The sequence below is a fragment of the Toxorhynchites rutilus genome, chromosome 3 (assembly GCF_029784135.1).
Source record: "Toxorhynchites rutilus septentrionalis strain SRP chromosome 3, ASM2978413v1, whole genome shotgun sequence".
NCBI lineage: Eukaryota > Metazoa > Arthropoda > Insecta > Diptera > Culicidae > Toxorhynchites > Toxorhynchites rutilus.
Genome location: NC_073746.1, coordinates 304,755,068 through 304,768,224, shown reverse-complemented (window position 1 = coordinate 304,768,224; position 13,157 = coordinate 304,755,068). Strand labels below are relative to the sequence as shown.

Genomic DNA, 13,157 nt, shown 5'->3' with positions numbered 1-13,157 from the left:
ACAACGTAAAAAGTGTTCTCCTATGCATCACTAATGACTTACGTACTGCGGACGCGCGGACCGCGACAGGTTCTTGTCATGGTCGCCATATAATGGGCACGGCGTTTCGGATGGTGAGAAACGACGTTACTCAGTTTCTGGTTAAACTTTAACTGTGTTCTAGCTTACCAATTATTTTACGAGTTAGCTTAACAATTTACCCGTCTACCCAACCGAGGCGAGGTTATGGTGAACATCTGTTTATAAACATTAACACATGTTGTCACGGTACATTCATGCATACGCGCAGCACTTTCGGAAGATCGTGAATGAGGAAAAGTAAATGTTTTAGTACTGCTGGTACTGCATATTTTAGTGATCAGCTTTGGGTTGTTATGTAATTTGGGGAAGGAGGATATTGTCGGTATTTTCCCTATTGTGTGCTAGTAGGAAAACGAATTTAGGCAAGGGTCAGTGAATATTTTGAATAGGGATTTTATATTTGGGACATCCGTTTCTGCATCACCGTCAGCTCGTGTGTGTTACCGCAGCTCTGGTAGATGGTATCCCTACACCCAAACTAGCGTTGGCAGAAAACATTTCATCTTTGGCAGAAATGATGGCATTTCGTGTGCTGGAGAGTCAAATGCGCAAATAATGAGCTGTTTTAAAAACTTAAAAACGGTTTGTATGTATGCGAGCAGACATCTCTTTCTGCTTTCTTTTCTCATTTCATTTGGAATTGTGCCAAAAAAAGTCCATTAGACGTCAATGGAGATCGAACCAAGGCCGGCTGGAAAGCAAAGCTATTTCACACGACCACGCTATCCATGTAGCTGTCAGCGCTGTTATATTGAAGCGTGATAATATCACACCTCATCATAAAATGAAGTTGGAAAGTGTTTTCTAAGTGGATAAAGAAGAACATGAACGAGAATATATCTTCCTCTGTCTGGGCAAACCATACGAAAAGCTTTCATATGCTTTCATTTATATGTGTCTCCTGTTTCGCTCGCTCATATTGGCTCTAGCATATATATATATATATATATATATATATATATATATATATATATATATATATATATATATATATATATATATATATATATATATATATATAAAACAAATGTTATATATGTATGTGGGAGTAAATCATTTTCTGTTATTTTTCAGCTCATTTAATATAATAAATCGGGATGCCATGACTTGTGCTTAAAATTAACTTTGAGTGTAGTCCGTGTTCTTTATTTGGTTCCAGTCCGACTGTCCGGCCTCTAATTTCTTTCGAACGTTGTCTGTACGTTTCATTTTTTTCCGGATGGCCTGCAGTGTCTGCTCCAACTAGAGATGGGCAAGCCGTTCGCGAACGGTACGAAAGAACTAATTCGCCAAAAAGAGCGAACGAACGGTCGTTCGTTTTTAAAGAACGGTAGTTCACCACACGAACTGACTGAGAGTGAGCTGTTTGCGAACAAACTGTTTCCGAACGAACTGTTTGCGAGTGGAATGAACTGTTTGTGAACGACCTGATTGAGGGTGAACTGTTCAGGAACGAACTGACTGAGAGTGAACTGTTTGCGAACGAACTGATCCCGTACGAACTGATTCCGAACGAACTGTTTGCGAGCGAACTGTTTTCGAATGAGTGCAGCTGAACTGAATAGAGGTGGAAAGCAGATTGTGCTGGACGGAATGGATAAATACAACGAGAACGCTTGTAAACTAACTAAAACATATAACGATATTGTCATTTATTTACAAGCTAAATGCGTGTAACGCGGGGTTTATTTAGTTAATGAAGCATCAATTTTGAGTTCAAAACTGAATTAAATTTTCGTAGTTTTGAAGGCAATGCTGTATATTTTCAATTTAAAATTTTTTAATTCCAATTTTTTCAATTTTCATATATTTCCCGTTTTAGTTTTTTCCCTCATTGGGTCTATATAATTCAACACAACAACAACAATTCTTCAGAGACGAATGAACTCTCAGAGTTTAAAGTCTCTTTAATTCAATACCATACCATACCATACAATTCTTCAGTTCATGTTTTACTATCGTGCTGAACGAACACGCAAAGCTATTAACTTCACAATGCATTTTCAGAATGTGCACAAAGAATATTGTACAGTACTGAGCTTGCATTCGAAGAAAAACAAAGGAGAAATCTGAAGTTCACTATTTACGTACACTTCGTTTCCATATGGATATTATTAATTCTAGTCTCTATCCGGCTATCGAGCCGGCTTGAAAGATAATTCAAAACATTCAAAATGTCACGTAGCCACTGTAGGGGTTGGTCATTTAATTATTTTAGTGTGCATGAGCGTATTTGTAAATTTGTTTGTCGATGCAAATCTTTATCTTTAGTACGCGCTCTCTTCAAGAGATTCCTTTCATGCTTCACGTGCAATCATGGAATCGCGATATGAAGTTGGCTCACATTTGTCCGAAACCATCCATTGTGTAAAATAATTCTACTGAAGAGGACAAATGCTTACTCTTCGTGATTTCATATACATCAACATCGAACATTTGTGAAATATCAAGCCTTATCGAAACGGAAATCAAGCGTTTTCACAGGTCTTTGCCTCCCCAATTTTACCGTTTTATAACGAGCAAAACCGACCATCAGTATAGATCTCATGATGGACTTTCACCGTGCGGCAGAGAAGGAAGAGACGCGTCCATTTTTCTCGACATACACCGTTTTTTTGCCTAAAGAGAGAGAGAGAGAGAGAGAGAGAGAGAGAGAGAGCTTATGTGAATATAGAAATGAGTTTAGGCTTTTTGGTGATATTTTCCGGTCGGTCATTCAATTTTTGCGATTTCGTGCAGTGTTTCCGGGCTGAAAGTGGAGTCAAAAAGCTGCACATTTCAAGTCGAATGGGAAGAAGGTAGTTTCCAGCGGTGAGAGCTATGTTCTTCGGTTGAAGACTGAAGATGAACCTTCGTTCTGCTGAGGTAGCAAACGCCTTCGCTGTCACCACAAAAACGACTCAGTTCGGATTTTCTGTTGCCGCTATGTGAAAGCTGCTGCGTAGTATAATTTGTGAAATATTCAATTGAGAATTGTGTCTTTGGGAGCGATAAATGATGGCATAGAACTGAAGAAAAGTATCATAAAAACGTCTCTCTGATGGGAAATTATTAGTTGAAACATCTCTCTGGTTGTGCCCCCAACTTTACTTACCAGTTAACAGTTCGGCTGAAAAGTTCATAAGGTTGAAGTCTGGCGCCTCTTGCAAAAACCTACTTGACTATCACAAAGCACCATCTTTCAATAGATACGTGTCAAAATTTGACAGCAATCGGTCGATTGGTTCGTGAGTTACAGCATTGAGAGTGAAGCAACTTTTGTTATTGTGAAAAAAATGGAAAAATACGAATTTCATGTATTGATTGTAAAATTGCATGAATTTGGCTTCGAATTGTTTCCGCATCCACCGTATTCTCCAGATCTGGCCCCAGCGACTATTTTCTGTTCACAGACCTGAAGAGAATGCTCGCTGACAAGAGATTGAAGACCGATGATGAAGTGATTACCGAGTCTGAGGTCTATTTTAAGGGAAACCGGAAGAGTACTATAAAAATGGTATCGAAAAGTTGCAAGATCGCTATAATCGCTGTATCACCCTCGAGGGCAATTATGTTGAGTAATAAAATTGAATTTTGCAAAAAAATAGTTTTACTGTGTTACCGCATAAACTTTTCTGAGCATTTTTTCCTCAGCTCTCTTCAATCGGGAGTTTTAGTGTAATCTTGTACTTCTGTGCTTCTACGAAGAAATTTTCAGTCGAAGAGAAACATTTGTATAAAATTTTAGAATTATATTTGATCTACAAAAAAGCAAATCCACAGATTATTCATCTCAACATTTTGTTTCTTTTTTCAGGCATATTTTCTACAGAGCTATGCTAGCAACAGTGATCAATGATAGATAAAGAACCCGAATAACCCGAATAAAGTATATACCAGAATACTGACAAATAGTAGTAAACCGTGTACATTTACGAAACACAACACACACACCCACACCAAAACACAAGGGATGCAACCCTAAACAAGCACCAAAGAGGCGACTCACAAAGGCAAAAAAACGCAAGCGGAAGAATCACAAACGACACATTTTTTAATGTTTTCAAAGGTTTCAGTCAGGCAAGAAAAAAACAGTGTACCATAAAATAACCCAGAATGCAAAGCGTCAAGACCGTTGACAACCAATTAACACCACTCACCGCTCACAACGACGACGACGCATGTTATTGTTTTTAAACTTCCTGAACCAAAGACGCAGAAGTCAGAAGCGTGCATAGAAAAAAATTAAATAATGCAAATTTTAGTCAATATTAAAAAGGAATTTTAACCTTGTTGGGGTGGAGTGCATATTTAATAAGAGGAAGGGGAATGGTAGGGAAACATTTTAAATGTATTGGCACCAACAGTTTAAGCTAAAATATGTTGAAGTTTGATTAATGGATCTGAGAAGAATTGAGTATTTTATAGATAAAGAAAAAAAAACTAGTCAAAAGGGAAGCTCGTTTTGTTAAATGAACAGTGATCAAACAACGAGCAAGAATATTCATAAAAACAAACTCCACCAGAGTAAATGAATCATAGTTATGAATTTTATATGGGCAATATTAAACATTATATTTTATATGAAAATTGACATACTGCAAACCGAGATGTAATTAACCAAAGAACGTGGAAGAGAATAACAACAGAGTATAAACAAGTAAACGTAAATTGCACCGACGCCAGATTTTTTTTCAGATTGGTGTTGACAAAAGTAGCTAATATAACAATAAGGTTGAGAAACATGTTTACTTGCTCAAATTAAAAACACTGGAACTATAACACAACATTAAAAACAAGCACTCATTGAAGAAAGGCAACATTTAAACTCACCCAAATCTAAACCTAACTTCACTTGGCTTAAACTAACAAAGTGTAATTTTAGATGTAAATCAATCGTTATATTTTCCGGTTAAATAAACGACAAAAGCGGAGGAAAGCTTTCGCACGTCATCGACGGAAGGGACGAACCGAAAGTGGATCACAAAAACAATATCGTTAAAATGAAACGAGACGAGAGGAACATTTCCACAGATGCAATTGCTGACACGGCCGGAAAAAAGTGGTGGGGATAAAGGACTTGTGTGCGGTACGTACAAATCGATTCTCGCTTCGTTACGATGTTGTTCGGGGAAAATATTATTTTCTTTTATTACCATCGCTCCTCGATGCTACGAAGACTGACGGCTGCTGCTGATGATGGGGTGGGTGTTTTTCTAAAGTCATGATTTTATTCGGTCAATAAAATTTGTCCTAGTAGTGGGGAAAGTCGGTGACGAAGGAAATGGATCTTGCGGTCTTTTATGATTGTGAGTCGTGATGGACTGTGTGCGCGCTCTGATTGGTTGAGGTCAGAGATGTGGTTGAGTTATTGACGATATTATGTGTTTTCACTATCCATATCTTTTTATTGATGCGTAACCGAATGCTTGATCAAATGTTTGGGCAAACCAAAAGTGTTCTATAATCAATTATATTGTTTTGAGTCGTATGTAATGTGGCTTTTCAGACAGTTGACTAACAGTATAGATATACAGAAATGATTGAAACTAGAGATGTCTGGTAGTCATTCGATTAATCTAATCCTCGAATACTTCCTACAAAAATCTATTATTAATCGAACGATTACTATGCAACCGATAATCGAAGCGAACGAATAATTCATCAAGATCATTTACACAATCCACTCTGACCAACTTCTATAAGACCACCTTGAATATATTAGGCTGTCAAAAAAGTCCTGCGGTATTATTTTTGAATTTTCATTTGTTCATAAAATTAGTTACAATCATCTGTTTTGAGTCAAATATGCGCCGTTTTGTTCGATGACTTGTTCCCAACGAGATGCCAACTTCATAATACCCCCGTTATAGAAGCTCGCTTCCTTATTGGCAAAAAACTCGGATAGCCAATTTTCACAGACCTCTTTTGTGGCTAACTTCTGACTACCTAGCTCCTTCGCCATGGATAAAAACAGGTGGTAGTCACTTGGTGCAAGGTCCGGACTATACGGCGGATGCAAAAGAACCTCCCATCCGAGCTCCCGGAGCTTCTGGCGCGTCACCAAAGAAGTGTATGACCTGGCGTTGTCCTGATGGAAGACAATGCGGCCTCTGTTTATCAAAGATGGCCTCTTCTTCATGAGTGCTACCTTCAAGCGGTCCAGTTGTTGGCAGTACAGGTCCGAATTGAGCGTTTGGCCATAGGGAAGCAGCTCATAATAGATTATTCCTTGACAATCCCACCAAACACACAGCAGAACCTTCGTGGCCGTTAATGAGGGCTTGGCCACCGTCAGAGCCGCTTCAGCGAACTTCGACCACGACCGTTTGCGCTTCACGTCCTCGTAAGTGACCCACTTTTCATCACCAGTCACCATCCGCTTCAGAAACGGGTAGTTTTTGTTGCTATTTAGCAGCGTTTCACATGCGTCGTTACGGTTAAAGATGTTTTTTTGCGTCAACGTGTGTGGCACCCATACATCGAGCTTCTTTGTGAATCCAAGCTTCTTCAAATGGTTAATAACGGTTTGATGACTTATCCCCAGCTCTTGGCCGATGCAACGGCTGCTACTATGCCGGTCTTTCTCGGCTAATTCAGCGATTTTGTCACAATTTTCGACGACAGGCCTTCCGGAGCGTGGCGCATCATCGACGACCTCTACACCAGAACGAAAACGTTGAAACCATCGTTGTGCGGTGGAAATGGAAACTGTATCGGGTCCATAAACTGCACAAATTTTATTGGCAGCTTGAGATGCATTTTTGCCTTTATCATAGTAGTACTGTAAAATATGTCGGATTTTCTCTTTATTTTGCTCTATATTTGCGACACTATGGGCCCTATTATAGAAATCGAATCGAGGATTCGATACAATCACTATCACTATCACACCGAGTAAAATCTGGAATTATAGAAATCGAGGAAAACAGCTCGATTCGTTACTCTGCTCGAATGTCAGTGGCAGTAATGAAATATTTTGAAACGAGTTTGAAATGTTTCACAAAGCACTACGGAAAGGATGCCAAATCTTTTTTTGAGACATCGGCTATGAAAATTTTAAATATCTGTATTTCCAAAAGTGTTAACCCATTAACGACCAAGCGGTAAACATTTTTTTTTAACGAGAGCCATTGGTGTAATTTTGATTATTGACGTTACAGAAACCCCAATCTTCAAGAATTATTTTTTTTCCGTTCTTCCGTTTCCCGGAAAATGACAAAAAATCAAAAAACGCCAAACAAAAACATTGGCCAATACCTACGTTTTTGTTCCTATGTGAGGTTCAATCCAATGCTTTTATTCCTACAACACAATGTGTGATCTTTTATCAAAGTAATATTCTAGAAAAGTTTACATATTTTCATATTTGGTAAGGCTTTGTTTTTTGTTAGGATATGTGAGGTTATGTACTTTCCACACATAGTTTTTTTTTTTTTATCTTCGCTTATTTTTCGTCGGCCTATTTCCGCCACTTCAGTGCCAATCACCGACATCAGGGAGGCGACTCCACCTGTTCCTACCTATCAGACTCAACAACTCATGAGCCGGGCCAACTTCTTTTACTTCCCCTCCGAAGGAAGACGTAACCAGAGATTTTTCGCCTCAGAAAATCCCAACGACGCCAGCTGGGATTGAACCCGGGCCGATCGGATTGTGAGGCTGTTACGCTAACCACACAACCACTGGCGCCGTCAGTCCACACATAGTTGCTTCGAATCGATTTTTATGCCCAATAAAGTGATACAAATTTGAATGAAATTGATAGTAAGTGGTAGCTAATAGATTAAGCTATCATTTGATGCCAAAGCCTTACCATAGAGTTGCTTTCCAAAGCCATGAAAAATTATCGAAGTTACTGTTCGATTTTTCGAACGCTTGGCATAAAACGGGTTAATGTTTTGGAGAAAACTGATATTCCCTCTACGAATGAAGCTTAATGGGTGTAATGCATGCATGGATGTGTAATAAAAATGACTTCATGGAACAATTTGCTTTACAAAAAATATAATTATTAGAAAATGAAATGAATTCCGTAAGGAGTCACGCATGAATTCCACTTTTTTTAGCAAAACAATTTTTACGTAGAACTACGTCTTTCATTAAGGGTGTCAAATCAGAAAACAGGTCACGTTTTTATGAAATAAAGTTAACGTTAGTAACTATTTTTGCCGCGAACGGATTTTGGCGATTTACATACTAAACGAATCGGAAATTCCGTAAGATTTGTTTAATATACTATACAATAGAATCCACTGGTTAGTAAATGGTTAAAATTCATGAAAACTTTAAGTGTTTCTATTTTCTCATACATTTGTTCTGTCCATTTGAGTGCTTTCCCGAACAGAGATATCAATAACGAGCAACTTATCGACAACCAACGGAAGGGAAATCGTAGGATTTAAGGTCACCGTGAACAAAGGAAAAGAAGAAGAATGAAGGGGAATACTTGCCTAGAGTATAAACAGTGGATCTCGCTGAGGCAAACTTTCATTCGGCATCGGACTGTTGAGTAATCCAGTTCACTTTGCTTTCGCTGCGCTTCGATCTAAGAATGGACCCCACCAGTGGTAATCCAAATTGGAAATCGTCGTTTGATTTTTCGGTTCGTTTTTGGCGTTATTCGTATCGTGTGTTTTTCTTTCCGCGTCATAAATTGGACGCTGTGTGATGAGTAAGAAGAAGAGGAAGGCAGGCTCGAGCCCTGCAAAAAACGAACGCATTGCCAGGGGCAATCAAATTTCGAGGTAAGCGTCATCTAATGATGCACGCGATGTTGGTGCAGTGAATAGCGCTCGCACTGAACCGAGCCTTCGCGAATGTGACACCGCACCGAACAACAGCGAAGTAGGCGATTTCGGCGCGTCGGTCGAAAATGTTAACGCCCAGGCAGCAACCAAAATCAAGCTCCCCCCGCTGGTGGTGAAGGCGGTCGCTCTTGACAAACTCATCAGCGAATTCGCATCGATGGGTGTTACAAGCTGTGTGGCATAATTCAGTCTTTTTCCAAGCAGTTAACATTGTTTTTTTTCCGTCTTCATAAGGGCTTCGTTGGTGCCTTTGAGAATGCATCAATGCATTAAACTGACGTTATGGCGAAGCAGACGTTAAGGTTGTGCACCAAAAAATTATTTGGGAATACCAAGCATCTTGAATGTCGTACTGGAATGTTATAAGTTATTTGGGTTCGCGTGCCAGTCGTAAAACTGCCTTCAACTAGGACTGCATTTGCGCTAATATTGATCATAATGAAGCATTGCTACTGTTTTCGAGGTTGTTATTAACAAAAAGAGTTTATTTCTCTTGTTTAGTCATCAAGAAAGTAAATGTTCTGGAATTTTGTATGTGATTAGGTTTTGCTTGCCAGTAGCAAAACTTCCTCCACTAAGGAAGACAGCTGCGCTTATCTCGAGCATGAGAAAGTAATGCAACTCTTTTCGAGACCAGTAATATTAACAGAAGCGTTTCTTTTGAGAATAGCGCAAAACGATGAGAAATGTTTATATTGCTAGTAGTTTCAAGCCACCAATGTATGGCTCTGTATGCATGCTATGGTGAACGCTTGTTTGGCGCTTGGTTTACGCTTAGTTTGTACGAACGATCTCTAGAGGTGCGATTCCTTTGAGGCAATACTAAATAACATGTAGCATGATATTTGATACTTGCAAGTGTTGTCATTGTTGTTATTTACATGCGGTTTTTGACAAATAAAATTTTTTTAGATAACTGTAAATCTCGACGTGTCATGCAATTTTAAGACATTTGGCATCACTTTTTTTCTTTGAAAACCTCGATTTTCGGTGATTTTTCGTTTTTCAAACAAACTCAAATTTCAACGTTTGTGACACCAGTAAATGAAGCCCGAATGAGCTAAAATTTTGCATAGGGTATATTATCGTGCAAATCAACATTTCGTAGCAAGTTCCGAATGAAAAATCGAGATAACTATTTTCATTGGCACCCAAAATCATACTTTTCGTCCCAGAATGCCGATTTTTGACAAAAAAAAATTTTTTCGAGATGACACTACATCTCGGCGTTTCATGCAATTTTAGGACATTTTGCATCAAAACATTTCTTTCGAAAACTCCCCACTTTACTCCCCCCTTGGCTGGTTTTTCTATTTTCAAAAAAAACTCAAACTTTGACCGCTTTGCGCCACTCTCCCTTGAGTCCGATTGAGCTGAAATTCGGCATAGGGTATTTTTTCAAGATGGTGAACATTTTGTATAGGGTAATTTTTTGAAATTTTAGGGTCGATTTTTTCCCAACATTCATTGGCACCCTAATGTCCATGTTCTGATTGTTGTCCAATAGTTCCAAGATGTTGTAGATGCCAGAACGGGCGTATCCGGCGTCCACAATGTGCCGCACGATGTCCATTTTCGACGCGGCGAGGTACCGTTCTTTGAACGCGTACACTTCTGAACGGAGTGGCGTCACTGTTTTCGCCATCACGGTTAGAGTTCGACTGATAGAGCTGTCAATTTTTTTCAGCTGACTCATGGGTTACTATGATTGGGTAGTTTCTTCAGTGCGTAAACCCATGAAATAGCGGCAATTTTTGTCCATTTTTTCAATGCAAACGTTATTGGTTTGTTATTGAAATGAAATGAAATATAAAAAGAAAAAATACATGAATAATTTTGTTTTTATTATGTGTCTTTTAGATACAAATAAATATAATTACAATACAGCGGAATTAGTAAATCCGAGTTGTTCGAATCGACGATTCGAGTTCAGCGTAGAACGTTGATACCTCCTTGCCGCGGATAATTTTTCCCCTTGCAGTGGAAAGCAGTATTAGATGGTCAAGTTATTTTGGTGTGAGACGACAGTTTAACGGAAAAGAAAAAAGAATCAACAGTGATGTAGTTTCCTTTCACAAATTATTCCGTATTTTCAACCAATAAACTATAGGCGAGGGAAGGCAGGCCCGGAATGTTGGTCAATACTAGGTCGATAAATTGATCATCCATTTCAATCTGGGTCGTATCGAATCACAAATAGTTGAAAAATATTCGATTAGTTGATGAACGAATAACTTCAAAAATCGGGCATAATTAATTGGAACCAACTGCTTTCAGTTGATTTTAATTAAGAAACTAATATTGTCAACAATGATAACATATCGCAGTTTCCAGGGTTAACATTCATAACACTAATCGACTTAAACCTAAAATTTAATTGGAATTCGTTGACAGTTTTCCAACCAAATCGTCTCCAAGAGATGCCAGGGTGGTATATCACTTCGCGGTACGTCTACCCCCAAACAATGTCTTTTATGGCGGAAAATTCAATAAATGAGATAATCTACATGTTCGCCATCAATGTGTGCTGTATTCGGAGTCCCCGCCAGGAAGGATGAAAATTCCAGCAGCTGGAAGAAACAACAGAGCTTATCATATTTCAGAGCGGAACCAATCAAATATTTGCATTTAATTATTTTCCTACGCTACGAAACCGGAGAATCAAATTGTTGGGAAACAAACAAAACAGGATTTTCCACGCGTGTTTGTATATGCCAACTTAGTTCTCTCATCCCCAACGATGCTCCTATGAGTTTCACTTCTCCGACATGCGGATTCAAGTTCTGTTTTTTAATGTTTTTTACATTCATAAACCCATAAAGAACAACACAAAAACCCAATGTTTTCTGCAGTGCAATCGAATTCTCCCACCACTCCTAATCCGAATCGACGGTAAAAAGAAAAACAACATGTATATCAAGGAAACCTGACTCCGCTTTTGTCAATAATCTAAAAAATACGAACAAAACACATTAAATTCAAAATTATGCTTAAACTTAAATGTGCGTAACGAGCAGGTCAATAATAACGTAGTTGATAACATTCCAATTGAGTAAATACTAATGACAAAAAAATAAGTGTGTTCCGGTAGATCATGACCATTAAAAAGACCTATTAAAATCCGCACCTAAATGCAACAACAACAACAATCTGTTCACTATTAGTGTCTGTCGAGTAATAAAAAAAAAAAAGCTGTGTCTCTAATTGTATAAATCGTAAACGGAACACTTCGATAAATACCGCTGATTCGGAACACATCGCCGCTGTTTAATGGAAACGGAATATTTAATTGAAATTAAAATCACCGAAAGGAAATGAATAAATTAATTATTAAAAATATATCCCTTACATGCTGGAAAAAAGAATATTGCAGTGAAAAGGTGAAACGAGCATACCGAAGCCAAAAAATAATAAATGTCAATTAATGCAGAACGAAAAAGAATATCCTTTCGGCAGGATCAGCAACAAATAACAGCGGCAGAGAGAGAGAATGAGAATCAGTAAATGTAATTCCGAAAAAAACCTGTTCGATGGGGTATGTATATGTGTGCGCCATGAATAAAAAGTAGCCAAAAAAAGAGCATGTAGCCCATAAATAAATGATTAATCCGATAGGATGTTAACAGCAGAAATGCAAGCACGGAAAACATACAAACGATAGTCATAAAATTAAATTTCAATATTACACATCATTCAAGTAGGTCAGATGGGAGAATGGAATCAGTGTTGCCAGTTGTTGTTGGTGAATCTGGTTCAACTTCCACCACCCGCTTGGATAATGGATTTATCAATACAAAAGATTCAAATTGCATGATGAATATAAACCGCAGTAATTCATTGAAAATATACACTGATATAAAATGAAGCAAATTATAAACCAAAGTAATGCTTGTTGTTAGTTTAAATGAAACAGATTTAAAAAGCAAGGCTGTTGGCTAAATTTCGCACACCAATCACGGTGACGGCGGGAATTCACCAGCAGCCGCCATAAACGTAGAATCGATTCAATAAATCCGCATGTTTTAATTTTCGAACAATTCAACTTCGTTTTTTATTCGAACGAAAAAAAACGGATCAGCTAAAGGTAAGTACTGCTCCGAGTGATTCATATCCAATCATCGTCGATAAGGAACTGAGCACTCGAGCGGAAAATTCAATGTACCGCTGCCATGCGTGGGAAAGCGTACGAAGCGTACGGATTGTGTAAACTTCAGTTCGCGCGTTGTAACGCCCCGAATTTTCGTTCCCATCTGAGACGCAAATCTCAGATTCCCATGACAGCAGATG

The 13,157-nt window shown here is 38.4% G+C and overlaps 1 protein-coding gene across 3 annotated transcripts in view; it reads left to right on the top strand.

The window, feature by feature from the left end:
* Window positions 1-12,912, top strand: part of LOC129775843 (KH domain-containing, RNA-binding, signal transduction-associated protein 2) — a 144,338-nt gene extending 131,426 nt beyond the window's left edge. For all 3 annotated transcript variants that reach the window (XM_055780989.1, XM_055780988.1, XM_055780986.1), the window contains one exon: window positions 3,878-12,912. The gene's annotated coding sequence lies outside the window, so the exon portion shown is untranslated. The remainder of the gene's footprint in view (window positions 1-3,877) is intronic.
* Window positions 12,913-13,157: the final 245 nt, after the last annotated feature.